The sequence below is a fragment of the Zosterops lateralis genome (genome assembly GCF_965231275.1).
Source record: "Zosterops lateralis genome assembly, chromosome: 5".
Taxonomy (NCBI): domain Eukaryota; kingdom Metazoa; phylum Chordata; class Aves; order Passeriformes; family Zosteropidae; genus Zosterops; species Zosterops lateralis.
This window is the reverse complement of record NC_139766.1, coordinates 68,828,010-68,844,682: the sequence shown is the minus strand read 5'-3', so window position 1 is coordinate 68,844,682 and position 16,673 is coordinate 68,828,010. Positions and strand designations below refer to the sequence as shown.

At 40.4% G+C, this 16,673-nt stretch overlaps 1 protein-coding gene across 2 annotated transcripts in view; it reads left to right on the top strand.

Moving 5' to 3' along the window:
• PDE5A (phosphodiesterase 5A) overlaps positions 1–16,673 on the top strand; it is a gene marked incomplete at its 5' end in the record, with an annotated part of 106,797 nt that overhangs the window by 2,675 nt on the left and 87,449 nt on the right. For both annotated transcript variants that reach the window (XM_083861683.1, XM_083861682.1), the window contains one exon: positions 10–99. The remainder of the gene's footprint in view (positions 1–9; positions 100–16,673) is intronic.

Genomic DNA, 16,673 nt, shown 5'->3' with positions numbered 1-16,673 from the left:
TCCCCTCAGTGTGAAGAAAGAAGAAGGGAGCTCAGCAAGACTGAACTGAGAAGAAACATTCTGAACGTGGCAACTGGGACCCGTGTGCAGGACTGAGAGGTCAGTTATGTGCTATACTTCTCGTCTTCCATGCTTCATTCCTGGGATGCAAAGGTAGAAACAGACGTGGTGCAGTTTAACCTTGCACTGACTGCACTGCTGTGAGTACCCATTCCGTAGGACAAATCTACCTTTCTAATCTATGACATGATTAAATTATTAGGATCTTGATTAGGTTCTGTATAAAGCACTCATCACTATTACAAACACTTCGTAGGAGCTTTCTCTACATTCTTATTCTAAACTCAGGCAAGTAACCTCTGCTCATTTAATTTAATTTACTGCTCAACAGTAAATTGTTTCAATTATAGCAAGAACCTTTTTCATTATTAGTCAGCACAAATTACCCCAGTATTTGTTTCACTGGATGCATGTAAAACATCTCTGTGACTTTGTTTTGCTTTCAGTAGTTAGACCACCAGAAGTTAAAACCTTGTAGCTCCACAGGTCATAGTTTCCACAATTTACCTAGAGATTCTGTGAAACTTATTTCAGCGTAACATGCCAGCATGATTTAATAGAAAAACCAGAGATTTTCACATTTTGTCTCCTTGTATATTTTATGCACATGATTGCTTTTCAGATAATATTTATTTTAGTGTAGGAAAATCAACAGAGTGGCAGTAAAATATCAGGAAGCACTGGGCAAAGAAATGTTCTGCTGGACTGAAGCAGCTGTCAAACATGTCTTCTCAAAAATCCTGAGAGCCATGTTAGCTGCTACATCTCAGTTTTTGTGCACCTCAGCAGTTCTTCGTTCTGGCTGGAAGTGTAAGCTGTGAAACGACTGTTCACAGCATTCCGAGTTTGGCCAGGGCCACGGTGTCCTGGAATTGTGACACTGTATTCTTTGGGATCTATTCAATATTAACTAAGTTTCCAAATGCTTCTTGGCTCAGCAGCCATTAACTGGACCTCAAACTTCCCATTTGTATTCAGTGGCGGGGGTCTAAACCTGCCATCTGTTTTGACAAATGTTTTCCATTGCCTCTGCATAGCTGTCAGAAAACGAGGCATATTAAGAGAAGTTAAAGTTGTCTTTCTGAACCACCAAGAATTCTTTGAGTCCTCAGAAATCCCATCAGAACACAGCTAATTGTAATTCTGTTTGCAAAAGATTTTAGTTTGTCATGAGCTGCAGGTCTTAATATCTTCCTAGATCCATACTACTTGTTCTCTGAGCATCTGCCTACTCTTCATTCCTTTGGGGCAAAAATCTTCACTGAGTGGAAAATCATAGCTGCAGGCATTCTGGAAAAAAAATAAAATAAAAAGAAAGCATCACCTCTACTCGTGTCTTCTGCACTTTTCTTCAGCCTGAACAGTCCCAGCTCTTAGCAGAACCAGGAGAATCAAGGGAGCTTGGTAAGGGTTGCCAGTTATGATATCAATAAACAAAGAAAGTGTCCAGAAAAAAGTAGTAATGAAAAGCTACAGTTCTTTTTGAATTTTAGTGAGCTTTTCTAGATTTTGTGGAAAATACATAATAATCAGACACAATTGGTCTTGCATAAATTGCCCTACAAAATGTGCATTTAAAATATTCAGGTCTGAACTGGAGCTGAATGTTTAATTGATGCTACCAGTAGAAGAGAATAAAGGAAAGATGAGAAATAAGGATGCCTCACTAAATGAGCTCTTCAAGTTTGAGCAGATGAACCATGTCAGCATGGAAAAATAGTCTTGTATCATTCATGCCACATGTAACAAGACATCTTACCTGTGATTGCTGCCGTGAGCCACTGAGCCATTGTGCACGTGAATAAATCAAATGCCGTGCAAGACATGCAATTAAGTTCAAAATATCTGTTTTCAGATCTGTTTCAGATGGGTAATTTATCCACACAGATGTAGCTGTCACTTTTTACAGGCTGGACTGTCACTAACAGATTGTAATTAACTAAAGCCAGGAGAGCAATATTCCACATATTTTTCACATGGGGTATTTGTGTTCCTGGTCATACTATAGGTTCAGCCACTGAATACATGCCAGGAGTCTGTCTGAGGGATCCTGAGAGATTCCCAGCCTTCCCCTGGCAATCACCCACCCTGCCAGGGCACAACAGAGAGGTTTTACTCTTTCCAGATGCATCAGTGGTGTCTGTGCCATCCTGTGCTCCACGAGGCATTAATGGTTTCCAGATGTTGGCTCACAGGGTGCTGACACATCTCCTGCACCATTAGAGGATCACACAGCAATATTATGAGAAGGATCAGAAACACAGGAGAATTTTATAGCCTTTGGAATCCAGAGTGACAAGAAGAGCAAAATACGATGCTGCTGTAACACTGAACTTGCTCAGCATTGCTGCTTAGGATCTTGTCCAGATCAGACTTGTGCTGCAGCCCAGAAAGGGAGAAACTTTTAAATTCACTGTGCAATTTCTACCATTAGCTGCTATACCTGAAATGCTGTGTAATTACTTAAGTAATGTCAGGAATAAGTATTAGTAGCTAGGTCTAGTTGAAAATGATACAGTCATTTCACATAAAATAGTGAAACTTCGTTTTCTCTTTCAAAGTATTTGAACACATCGATTTCCTTTCTGAAACACAAAATTCTTCCATACTCGCCTTTCCTACTTGTCTTCACTTACAAAACCACATTAAGAGAAGAGAATAGAAGAAAAATTAAAAAGAAAAAAAAAAGAATAGAAGAAAATTTAAAAACTGGTCATAATCACTAATTTTTTAATCATTATCAGATTAAATGATATAACTTTCTTTAGAAAAAAAGACTGGCAAACATAAAAGTACAATCAAAACTACAAATATAAAAGTATATTCTAGAATTGGAAAAGACAACAACAATAGTATTTTAAAGACTTGAGACAGATTTTAAGAGGATTAATTGAAGCTTCTCCTAGCATATCAGAAAGATTTTAGACCATAGGAAACCTGCTGTTTTTCAGGGATATCATCTCAAATATAAAGATGATTATAAGGAGCTCTTCACTCATCTCATTTAGAAATTATTCCCTCATCTATGAAAGCAGAGACAACAAGTCTGTTGATATAAATGAGAATAAAAGAAGCTGCTGATTTGTGGCTGCATTTGTATTTAAAAAGGTGACCATGTAACAGCCAGTAAACACAAACCACGAGAAGAGGAGGGAAGCCCAGTGATAGTAACCATAAAACATTTAAAGGGCAAAACTAAGAAGAAATACAATTTGATCTGGTTTAGTCCATCTGACATTTTTATATCCACATGTAACTAACAGGTCATTAATACCCACACAAATGTAAGCAAGGCAATTTTGAGCCGAGATGTCTTGTTTGAAGCAATAAAAGGTTTATTCTAGCTCTGCTTTTACCTCAAACATTTCATAACTTGGCAGCCCTGAACAAGCACTCCATGAGCTGCCAGTCCAATGGCACAGAATGGAATAAGCCAGCATCTGTTTAAAAACTCCTTGCTCTGCTATGGAAAAAAGCAGCCATCATTAAAGTTTTCCCCTCAGAAAAACCTGGCTACACATGAGGGGAAAAATCAGATAGCAAGCTGTGTGCAACAGGGAGTTTTAGTTTTCCCTTTTTGCCTTCTAAGTAGAAGAGATTCCTTCAAGTGAAGTCCTTTTGCAGATTATAACTTCCTAAAGAGCTACAAGAGGATTTGCTCATCCAAGTTCCCTTAATACAGTCCTGTCCTATTCCGAAACATTCTTAAATGCTGAGATCAGCACATAGCAAGAACACATGTTAGAAGAGATGTGTTCTTTTTCATTCAGGGGAAGATACCAGGGACTGCTTTTTCAAGTTAGCTATTTGCAATTTGTCAGAAAGTCTCAGCTTCCCACTTCAAACAATGGTTTCTGCAGCTGAACTTCTTTGTGCAGACTGTGCTTCATAGAAAACAGAATATCACTGAAAAAAGGAGGATTAAAATATTAGAACAGTATTTTTGCCAGCATAGTATTTCTAATAAAATTTTCCATTTTCTTGACAATTTAAAGGGAAAAAACTTATTTCTGAGATGACCCTGTTTTCAAAAAGAAAACCAAAGACAATCCCAAACAGAATGATGCCTTCCCAACCCTAAATCAATTTGCTTAATGACTTTAGGTTTGTAAGGAATATTTCTATAAGGTTTGCATTTAGGCATGACTACAGTTGGGATTCTCACAATGCTCATAAGACTTAAACAGTCAGTGCTCCAGATATGTGCAATGATTAAACCTTCAAGAATGGTTTCACTGACTTTGAGGTGCCCAGGTCTGATTTTCACAGTTTTTTATTCTAAAAAGAACACTATGAAGTTGATGTGGTAGTGAGTCTCATTTTGAACTGGGCTGAAACTAATTAAGTCTTCTTTTATATTTTTCCCATGCTAAGGGGAAGATCTTATAGTACCTAAATCTCAGGTAATTTAATGGTCTGTTGGGACAGTCCCATTGTTTTCAGTGGGAAGTACGATTTTAATGGAGCATTTTTTAAAAATTAAAGATTTTTCCTGAGGGTCTTTAGCAAAATAAGAAAATGTGTTTGTTAGCATAAAATACACTCCATGTACACAGAATTACTTTAATGCAGAGTTGGATCAGCCATAATTCAAAGAGAAGGATGCACAAGATTGAAGCTGATAGGAGACATAGGCCAGGCTTTGGGAAGCCTGGCTGAATCAACACCATGACTAATGGGTGAATCTCAGCTGAGAACACATCTTTGGGAAATGCCACTGTAAAGATGACTGGTGAGAGCAGGAAAACTGATGACTTACTTTGTCAAGAACATCTCTGTGTGTCTATGCAAGCAAAGAGCATTTTCAGGATATATGAAAATCAGCCTGTTTGTCTGGGCTGACAACAGTCACTGTCTGTGGAGGGCTGTGGGTTGTGTGTGCCGTTGGTGAGCTCATCTTTCCACAACTCCAAAATACATTGTGTGATATTGTGGCCATAGACAGCCAGTTCAGCAAATATTATTCAAGGTCAAACACTTCAAAACAATGTGGAGACAGTCACAGCTATCAGAAAAGTCTGGGTTTAATTACAGAATACTGAAATAATTGATATCCACATCGGATTACTTTGGGTCCATGACTTACCTTAACATTTCTGTAAGTAATGTGTTGTGTTTAACAAACTGAGCTCATAATCCATGGTTTCAGTTTTGCTTGGAAGCCCTCTTGAAAGTTTAATTTCTACTGCAACTTGTATATGCATTTTCTCTCTGTTGAATGCTAAATGAAACTGATTTGCTTCAGACAACTCCTGAGGCTAAATTTCTGCAAGGCTCTGGGCTTTCCCTGCTTTAAAAATTAATGGCCTCTCCTACTTAAAATATAAAGTGGCTTTTAGTCACTGTGAAGGTTTTCATGTCGCAGTGTTGTCATTGAAATAATCTCTTCTCACCAGCATTTACCTTCTGTTATGTAATCTCTATAACACATCACCTGTCTTCTATTTTATTAGCCTAAATAGAACAAGTTTTCCCATATTTTCTTATGTGTCAGATGAGCTGGCAGATTCCATCAAGCTCTCTTTAATATTTCATTTCTATGTTCTACTCCCATTTTCACTTTCCTGCCAGGTATTCAGAATGAGTTCTGTAGGTAAAGTCTGTAGCAGGACTTTTGTCTGTGGCACATGGCAGAGTCTAAACAGATCACCAGTCCCAGTCAGGAAGAAACAAGGGAGCACTCAGACTTCAGGATCTAAGTGAGACTTTTGAATCCAGAGTAATATCAATAAGTCAAAGGTGAAAATAAAGTCATCTCCTTCCTTCACAGAATTTATCAATTCTTATCCTGAAAAATGTTGCCCCTCAATTCTCTTGCTGTTCTTTGAGACATGTTCCTGCAAGAGAATATTTTGTACCAAGTGATGAGCTCATGTTGAGAGCAGCCCTCAACAAAATTTCCACGTCCAGATGGCGTATGAATTATAACCTTCTATCATGGACTTAACAAGCCGTGGGCTGCTGTTAATTGTCACTTCCAGGTTTCAGTGTTGTCACTAATAAAACCTGCTGTTCTTCTTAATAACAAATCAGGAAATTTTAATTTTTAAGGGATACTCTTAGCATTCTACCTTCCTTCTCCCTCCTATTACATTCCTGCCATGACTGTCTCCTGTGCTTTTCGAACACAATCAGCAATAGGTCAAATCTTAATATATTATTGAGATTTTCTTCATACCCTTTTCAGGCAAAATTCTTAAAGGGAAGAACTACATGCCAAAACCCTTCTGCTGCATCCATTCATTATTGAGAAAAGATTTTTTTCCCTTCATGCTTATTACTGTGAAGCAAATTCAGAGTCCCTGGTGAATAATACGTAAAGAGAACGTGCACAATATGAAAATACATCTAATATTTTATTATATTTTAGCTACCTGTTAGGTATTTCACCCCAGCCAGCAATTTATAATCATGTGCAAGAGGCAGCTTCCTGAATTTGCATGGTTTACAAATAGCAAAGGAGAAACAACATGGTGAGGGTAATTACTTTTAAACAATATTAGAGCAGAGCTTAGTGGATTAGTGCAGCATCTGCAAAGTTCTGCCCATTAAGAACTGCAAAGCCTTCAGATGAGGCCCTGAATAACATGAGCTACACAAATTCAGCCTGTTAATTGCAGAGCTTTTATTAAATTAGTTCTCAGATAATTGTAAAGTGGACGTCGGAGTTGGGGCTTCCAGAGCCGCTTGAGAAAGTTCAGGGTATATAAAACAATCACTACTGGAATGACCAGAAACAAGGCCCTGGTGTCAACACAGTTTCAGCCCAGGACTCCTGTGCTTCCCCACAGGGTTAAAGGGAGCACTCAGCACCTCGGGCTGGCAGAACCTGTCCCTACAGATTAGGAGGGCCTGGAATGCAGGGAGTGTGTGCAAAGAGAAGTGAGGACACTGAAAGGAGAGGAAGGTGAGCATGTGCACATCTCCCATCATCATATTCCTCCCCCCACAGCAGCACTCAGGACAACAGGCCAAGGTCATCCTTCATAACCACAAAACTGCCTGGCCAGCCCATCTGTGGATGGGATCTCCAAGGAAGTCACTTTAACCTCAAGGCCACATGTACAGCTGTAACACATCCTCACGGCCCGGAGGGAAGGCTCCCTCCTTCAGCCTTCAAGGCATTTCCCAGCACAAAGTGCAGCTGTTTGGGGTTTGTGCTGGGAACAATTTGGAATTAGGGCTTTGAAAACCCTTCACTTTTTATAGCTATTTGAAAAGTAATGCAACTGCAACTCACCGCAGAGAGGTCAGCTAACCCAGCAGTGTGGTTTGCACGCTTCCTCTCGACACACATCAAAGGCAAGCCCAAACAAAAAGGCTTTTCTTTGCACTTATAATTGGCACTGGGCAGAGGCATGTTCTCCTATGCAGGCCCCTGAAAGAAAAGTAATCTGATAATGCAAACTGGAGGCAGACAATTCCAAAGAAGTCGTGCACCCCAACAGCTACACAAATACCTGGCATGGCCAGTGACCTCTTCAAATTGATGACAAAGTAGAGAAGAGCAGCACACTCAGAGCAGGTCACATCAGCACAGCCTGGCAGCTCCAGGAGGGACAGGGTCACTTTGTCACCAAATGCATCCCCCTAACAGCCAGCTCTGCTCGAGCCTCTGTCTCCTCACCTACATGTAGGAACAAAGTTATCCTGTCTCCAGGACAGACTATACACCATGGACTTGGACTCTTAAGTTCCAAGTAGCTCTTTTAGGCTCCAACTGCATATTAAATCTTTTTCTCAGACTGTTAGTCATGCTTAAAAGACAAATATTGCATGAACACATGTGAGGTTCCAACATTCTGCAGTCTTGTATGCAAAGTAGAAATAAAATCCCAGTCAAGTTTCTTTTTAGACAGTCTCCTTCTCAATTTCTGGGAGCAACTCCTGCTTTGCCTTTAGAAATTTCTTCTCTGACTCCATGCACTAATACAATTGGAACTACATGTATGTTGTATATTAAGATGTATGCACAGTACATTCCTTTAATCACACATGAGCTTCCTGAACTGTATTCTTTTTCAGCTGTTTTTTGAGTAAACAATACAGGAAGAAAAACAAACAAACAAACAAAAAAAAAAGGAGTGTTTTTCCAGTGTTTTGGAATGTGTATTTTGGGGTAAGAAAGTATTATGTTGGATTTACTGTACTTTGGTACTTCTGTCTCAGTTACTCAAGATCAAACCTGAATTCCCCCAGCCAGGGGGAGGGTGGGAACCACAGTAACCCTAGCTTACATGGTACAAATGGTATTTACAGTTGGCTATTACCAAAAAAATCCTACCATCAGTAAGACAATCCATCCAAGGATACTAACCAAATTCCATATTTTCTGTGAATTAAATCAGCTGTCATGACTTAGTTTCCATACACTGGAAGATGTTATCTACCTACTGAATTGGTACTATTGGCTTTAAGTTGCAGCATTTTGCTCTTCAGGGTACTTTGGAGCAACTGCATGCAGAACAGCATAATGTAGGTTTTGGAGCATTTTCCATAACAGTAGTGATTTTACTCAGATTTTAATTCCTACAGGAATGGTGTTATTTCATTTAAGAGGAACATCTCTGCAGCAGCTCTTCTGGCAGAGACAGCTCATTCAGCAATCTCTTGTTTCCATATATATTGGGTCAGCTTCTCTCAGAGATCAGTCCTGCAAACTCTTTTTGGGCCTGGGGAAAGCAGTGTTCTCTTTCTTTTGGACAGTTAGATCAGATAATTATAACCCATTCCTCGATGTTTTTTGATAATTCAACTCTTTCCTTTTGCATACTGATTTTTTTCTCAAATATCTTCTGCTGTGAGCAGGCTGTGTAATATTTTCTGCCTTCAACACACACCATAGGATAAGATCTGTCCTTAGCAGAAGGAGTTTTCAGACTTTGACATCCTATTCAAGCCCCTCAGATTTTCATGCAAGTAGCTTCAGCAACTACTCTGATAACACCAAACTTCCTGAAAAACATACCAGTCAATAGAGAAAGGCTCCCCAAAATCTATCATTTCCCTCACCTTCTCAGATCTTTGAATCCCTACATAATCCAAATTGCACAGAGCAGAAGTAATCCTGTACTCAGAGGAAAGCAGAGCTGAAAGGTCAAACAAATCTCAGGCTATGCTGCCTCAGGCCTTTCTGCCTCCAAAGGAGTGGCTAATGACTTGTTCTCTGGGAAGACTGGAAAGAGTTCAAATATGAAGGCGTGATTAAGAGAAGAAAAATCCTCCACACCAATTACAGCTTCCATGCTTTTGGCCAAAATCCATAACCCAGCTTCCAGGGGCAGCCCGATAACTTTTCACTTCCCTTATGCTCCACAGGGTCAAAAGGATAGATGCATGCTATCAGCTTTCTATTTTATAAGCTGGAAAAGAGAGAAACTGGACGGGCAGGCTGTCTCGACAATTCTTTTGAAACATAATTGGCACTGAAAGTTTTCCCAGAAGAAAATTATTCAGGTTTCAAAATTTTCTGAGATTGAGGACTGCACTCAAACTATGTTTCTCTCCAAGCTCATCATCACTACAGTCTCCAGTGCCATCACAACTTCAAAAAAAAAAAAAAAAAAAATCTCAAAACACAGGAAATTAGAATAAAGTAAAACATTCCAGCACTTTTTAAAGCACCATGCTCTGTATGCTCACATTTGGCAGCCTGCTGCTTTCCAGCACTTGTTAGCATGCTCTTCTCTCTGCATTTGTCTGCTGCCTTTCCGGCTCACACAGCCAGAATTGCTCACATCCATCCCAACAGCATCCAAGCAGTTCTCCAAAGTGAGAGCTTGTGCATTTACTGATGGTTGCCCAACGATGTGGAGGGTTTCAGATCCTGACAATGCTCAAAGTATTGCCAGGTGAGTGAGAAACGTGTGAATCTGTGGTGAGGGCATGAGAATTTTAGTGAACAGAGCAAAGACACACAGTGACAAGGCATTGTACTGCAGTACTCAGAGCTGCAGGAATAAATGCAGATCTTTGAGAAGGAACCAATATACTTGCAGCAGCATGTATGAGAACCACAGATCACTCTTACAATTAGGTCCCATCCATCTTTCAAGGTTTGTCATCAATTCAGTGGATAAAATTCACAGCTTCCATGAGTCTCATTTTTTGCTCCTGTAGGTTTTTGGCTTTACCTCCACATTACTTGGCCCCAGGAGCAGGGGTCAAGGGTGAAGCAGGAGGAAAGGGTGCAGAAAGTATTCTAATGGTTCCAGCTGGAAGAACAGCTCCTCTGATAAATCCACATGGCTGCTGTAATTTGCATTAGGTAACATCTTGTTCCACAAAACTCAGAAAAATTATCCCATTCCACTGATGTGATAAAAAAGCAATTGGAATCACCCCTGCCTTTTACTGCATGGATCATGAACAAATAGAAATTGGGCCAGTGTTTGAGGTTTGACAAGCACTTGCTGGTTTTTCACTCACTGGCTTTATACAGCTGTGATCAGCAGCACGTTAGGGAAGAGTGGAGCTGGTATAGATATTTCCAGTTCAGCATCAGTAATTAGATCTGTAAGCATGAATATAAATCTAAAGACCTGACACCCAAACAGCTGCTTCAGGGCATATTTCTATTTACTGTCTCAAGATCCTTCTTTAATCTCTTGTAAAACTGTGTATCTCATTCAGATTAAGCCCTGGGATAAATTTCTTCTCTTTCCACTTCACGCCCATGGAAATGATTTGGCTTCATTATTCAGCAGTTCCAAGGGCATGATCCACAGATATCAGAAATAGCAAGAACTTACCTAAGTAATGAACAGCCAGCACAGCCAAGGTCACACACACCTTCAACTTAATTTAAGTGGCTGGGCTTCAGTTTTCCCCTCCAAGCAGACAACCAAACATACAGTTTGCCTTAACCGAATTGAAGAGACTTCCAAGTGGAATTTCCTTTTGGATTTCCTTATTTCCTTACAAGAGCACTAATACATTATTTCTCAATTACATTCTGTATTTTGGCACAGTTTAACAGAGTGGGAGGACAACAAACTTGCGTCCTGTGAGGGAGGAATACAGCAGGCAACAATCAGAACATGGATGTGACTGCAGCTCTTTGCTGGTTTTTTTTGTTGTTTTTTTTTTTTTTTTTTCCAAAGCAAAAGTTTGTCAGAAATAACTGGAAAATGGATAGTGAGAGGATGCATAAAGACTCATAACCAGGATAAACAGCATAATGCAGTCAATAGCTGGCATGTTCTGCTATTTCAATATCCATATTAAGAGTCAAGTATCGATTACCAGTAACATACAGCACATTTTACAGAGTAGCTCCAGGAGTCCTCAAATCACAGACACACCCCTGACATACTCCTAAATAAAAAAAATAGCAACTATTCCTACACAACAGCAGCAGTGGACCAAAACAAAGATGAAAAAAACTAAAGCCTTCTATAATATCTTTAAAAATCGTTTTCGAAACAAGGAATGTTAATACATTAATCACAAGTAAAGCTTCAAGAGAAGTAAAAATACCATCAATAGTATTGGGAGCTCTAACATTTAATATTTTAAGTAAAAGGCAAAAGGAACCTTTCAAGTTTAAGCTGGAATACAAATTTGCTTTGTGACTTGGGGCCATGTCCCGTCTCCTTTGTGCCTCTATAAGCCCAGCTGGAAAGTGTAATAATAAATTAAGAAACACAAAAACAAAAGGCAGGCCTGCAATGAGATCCAGATGCTCCATTAAACTGCCGTTCCCCTTAAACACCTTCCAAACCATAGCTAAATAGAAATACGCCTGACAGCTGGATTTTAGGCATGCCTGTGAAACCATGGAACAGTCTTTATCTGTTTTCCAACAATTAGAAGCTACCATGCCTCTTCAGGAACTGGAACCACATCAGCTCCTACTATCTACTATTAGAACAGAACTCCACTGATGCCACCTCAAGATTAAAGGATCATACACTCCCTGATTCTCTGTTTGTGCAGTAACTTATTGTGTGATTTACCTTGGCCAGGCAACGTGCACACTGAGACTGCTGCGTGTTACATGCAATTCAATCTTTCCACTGTTGCCTTGTCTTTTCCTGGCTTTTTAATTCCTTGCCCTCTCTGAACTTTGTATGGGGTTTCCTCATCTTTACCTGTTTAGATCACACTGTTTTTGCAAAGGCAGTATATTGTTATTGTATGTACTTACAAAATGGTGATTGGAGCTGAATCTGAGAGTACAGAAATTATGCTTGAGTGTCATTATCTCAAGGTGTTTTAGTCAGAATTTTTGCTGGATATACTTTAGCTGCACAAAAAAATAAGCAGGAAATGGGAGAAAACTGTAGGACTGCCATGTAACTGAGGACTGATGCCATTTCTTTGTGTCTGTGGTGCTCAGCTTTGGTACAGCACCTTCATTTCCAGCACCATTTTTGTAGGAGGCGTTTGCAGTACATACTACCAAACACTTGACCTCCTGCAGAACACATTTGTCAGTTTTGTTGCCTCAGACTGCCCTGCTAGGATCTCAAAGGGAAGAACATGACATGGGGTTCCCTCAGAAGCAGTTTCTTCTCAGATATTAAGGACATGCCTGTGAAGCCTTGAGTGCTGTTGAAGTAGTATTATACTCTGAATGAAAGTGCTCAGTTGAAGAGTGACACCTACAGAGAAATGCCTTCTTGCAAACACATAAAGGGGTCCCAGAACATCCCATAAAATGAGGCATTCCTAATGCTGACCTTACTGCAACTTGAGAGAAGTGCTGCTGAGCCCTTCAATAACCTTGAAGGTTATTTTCTTGCCTCAATAGGAAAAAAGTCCTAGTGAATAACTTTACCACTTTTCTCTGAAAAAGTTACAACCTCAGGATAAGCCAGAAGCAAATATGTGTCTCAGAACTCATTCTTAAATTATCACCATCTCTTTTCTAGGTGAGCACAGTGCTCCACATGCTCTTATTTCTTACTGCTGGTAACAGGATACACTGGCTCCAGAAGATTTCAAGCTCAGCATAACCGCCCATGATAATTGCCATTTTCTTTAAAACATCTATCACCACTTCAGTAGATTATCAGGCTCACAGCTGAAATAACAGAATGTGGTTGCTTCCCAAAGGAACGGAGAGTGTTAAAACATGACATTGCTAAGTGGCAAATGACAAAAGACAACCAAGGGAATGGGAACTGATTCATACCAACCGGAATGAAAAAAGTGCAGTCACTGCCAGCGTGCTGAGATCCAGCAGAGGCCCTAAGGCTGTGCTCCACAGGAATATGGCTTCTCCCATAAAACTCCCAGACACACAGAGGACGGTCCTCCCGTGTCCCCAGCGGCAGCGCCACAGCTCATTGCCACCTGGTGGCTGAGAATGTTTGACACAGCCCACCTTGGCCCCCGGCCTCGGCGCAGTTTCAGGAGGGTATTTTCTAAGTTTACTCCCTCTTACAGATCAGCCTCTTCCCGTGGTACTGCATGGGAATGCATTCAACGCCCACACCAGCAACTGCAATCGCAGCTAAATTTCTATTTATTAGAAATGTCTAAGGTAGCATGTTCCTAAAGAAATTCCCTGCTTCTAAAGCGATGTGAAATCACAGTATAAGTTTCCAGCTAAGAATGGCACGCAGCTAAACACATCCACCTGAACTGGGACCTGCACTTCAGCAGTTGCCCAATGCTTACATTTCATCACCTTGAAAAATGTTATAGATTATTCAAAATAAGGTCACAGGCATTTACCATGAGACTTTCATCACTGCTCTGCATATGGCTCACTAACTTTAAATTAAAGTGAAAGAAGAAAACTGATACAGGCAAAAAATGAGCTCCATTTTTATGACAGCCTGAATCTTGACCCTTAGAATCCAATACGGTTTTCTTACAGCATCCTAAAAATTACTACATACTCCTTTGCATCTGTATTTCTCAAGCTGGCCTACTCCTAACCACCCCATCCAAAACTGGGCAGCTGAATAGTTGTGGAAAGACAATTGCCAGTTCAGATGCCAGAAAGAATGCCCTTTAAAAGACAAAGCCAGATGTGAATACCAAACTGTGCAAGCGCTCAAGTGAAAATAATAAAATCATAGGCTTGACCTTGCTCCACCCATTAATTTTGGGCAGAACTTGCCCAGAAAAGTTAATGGGTTTGACCTCAGTTTCAAGAGATGAAGCTAGCTCATGTGGAGCAGGGCCTTTGATGTCAGTAAAGTTATGCCTGATTTACCCCAGCCTAGCCAAAGTTAGAATCTAGCCTGAGGGTAAAAACGTCATTTATGTTATCCAGGCTAGTCCTCCCCCGTGCAGGTTTCTAGCTGCACCACGGTGGCTGTTCTCCATTTCATGTGACTTGGAATATTTCATTGTCTTCTCCTGGTCACAGTGCAGGAGAGATGCTCAGGGTCACAGTTATTATGGGACAGTGAAGGGAGCTTTTCTTACAGACTTCTCATATGATCCCCTTTTCCTGCATCCTCTTCTAAGTGTAACATCTCCAGCTAAGCAGAACCAAGGAAACCAACTGGGTGGGATAACCTACGTTTTCTCCAAGTCTGGAAAGTCGGAGAGTAGTTCTAAAGTAAAAATTGTGAGAGATGAAGATACAGGTTGAATTTACTTTGGTGATCTTGAAAACCAGGATTCTCCTACCATCCAGCGGGATTAATGCAAGCCTAACTATTCAGGGAAGGAGTATATTAGTGACAAGAAGGGATGATGAAGGAGCAGAGAAAAAACCCCTAGATCAAGTGAATAGAAAGCAAGCTCATTATTGGTTTTAACTGCCAAAATATCTTCCTATACCTGCCCCTCCTGGTAATTTAGTAAATGACATCCCACCGTGGTTTTTCCTCCCTATGGAACGGCACAGAACATTTGCTTTCCTTTGCTGTAAAGCTCAATGCAGGAAAGCCGAGTGTGCTGAAAAAGGCTTTCAGGCACACAGTGGCAGATGCACAATCACTGGTCACAGCACCTGGGACCCAGCTCTGGTCCCAAGGCCTTTTGAAGGCTGCCTGGGAGCTGAACTGTGTGGCTGCACTGAGCACATTTCCCTGGGGCTCAACAGAGAGGCACTGGACAGGCTGGGAAACCTCGAGTCAGACACCAAGAATATGCAAAAGACCATGAGCAGCCTGTTCTAATGTCAGCATTAGCCTTGCCTGGAGCAGAGGAATGGGACTAAATCACTTCCTGAAATCCCTTCCAACATAAATATTCAGAGATATCACCAACATTTTTAAAATTTCACGTTTTTTTTTAAACATTAGTTAAACATGAATAGCGGAACAGAACCTCTCCAGAAATAAGCTGTGTACTATTAATAAGCATACGGTAATAAAAACTTTAAGTGATCCTTAAGTGACCATTAAACACATAATAATACACTTTCCTACAGACAGCAATGAAATTGAGCACTAAACACTACAGGCAGAACAAAATCATTTAGCATAGATGCCTGGAAATTTCATTATTAAAATAAAAAAAAAGGACATTTGTTCTCCCTACATGTGGTGCCATATGAAGAACTCATTCCCACGTTTTTACTAGACATAAGCTTAGCTGAAATTTACTCTGTGCTTAGGAGAGCAGAGTTATATATAAAGTTTCTTAGAAGTTCCTGGAGAGATCTTTGCCTAATAGAGAATATTGCAGTAGGCTCACATGCTCTGTGTCTGCAGCTTTTACAATTAGCAACACAAAACACTGGCTAGACAACGAGGAAGTAATACTGTAAAGAATATTGTTTTCCAGTCAGGTAGACAAAGTTCCTTTTGTGATATCTTAACTTGGATTTGTTTGCTTTATCACTGCTTGTATGCTCTGCAGCTGTTATCAGACTATTCCAATGGCTGTCTCAGTCACTGGTGTGACTTACAGCATTCCATCCAGCTGCAAGCACAGATTCACGGATGAAGCCTGCTACAGGAAGTCAAAAAGTCTATCTATGATCTGTTCTCTCAATTAATGTTGCTTTGCTTCATGCACAACACAAGCCAGTCACTAAACAACTGTTTCCAAAGATGGGTAGACACCTGAGGGTGGGAATGGACTATACTGTTTATCTTAATCAGACAGAACACATCTGTCTTAGCCAGAAACGCCAGTATTTCTGTGACAGAGGTTTCAGACATACACCCCACCCCAAACAACCAAAAGTCGCTGCTGACATGGAGCTACATAAAATCTAATAACAAGTTATTTCTATTTTCAATCTGATCAGCAGATGCATCTAACCTTTTCCCCCTGTGTGGCATCTCCCCTCTAGGTCTGCATAAAGTGAGGTCATGTACCTTGCATTTCCAGCCCCTTGGTGTTCTTTCTATAGTACAAGCCCAGCTAGCCTTAACCCAATAAATAAATATTTCCAGTCTTGCTGCCTTCTCTCTGTGCTGCCCAACTGCAGTGACATCACAGCAATAGTTCCTGGCACTGGGAGATGATGGGAAAGTATAAACAGTGCTCCATCTGCAGTTCATGTGCTCTCACTATGAAAAAGAGACCAAAACAAGCTCTTGACTGATGGTTGCTTTCCACTGTTTGGTGGCAACAGCTTTGCAAATGAACTATTTCAGGAAGGAGCTGGTGGCAGTTATTTGATAAAATGCAGCAGGGCTGATAATACATGAGGGTTTTTTTAACGTGGACTTTGTAAATGAAGGATTCAAGGA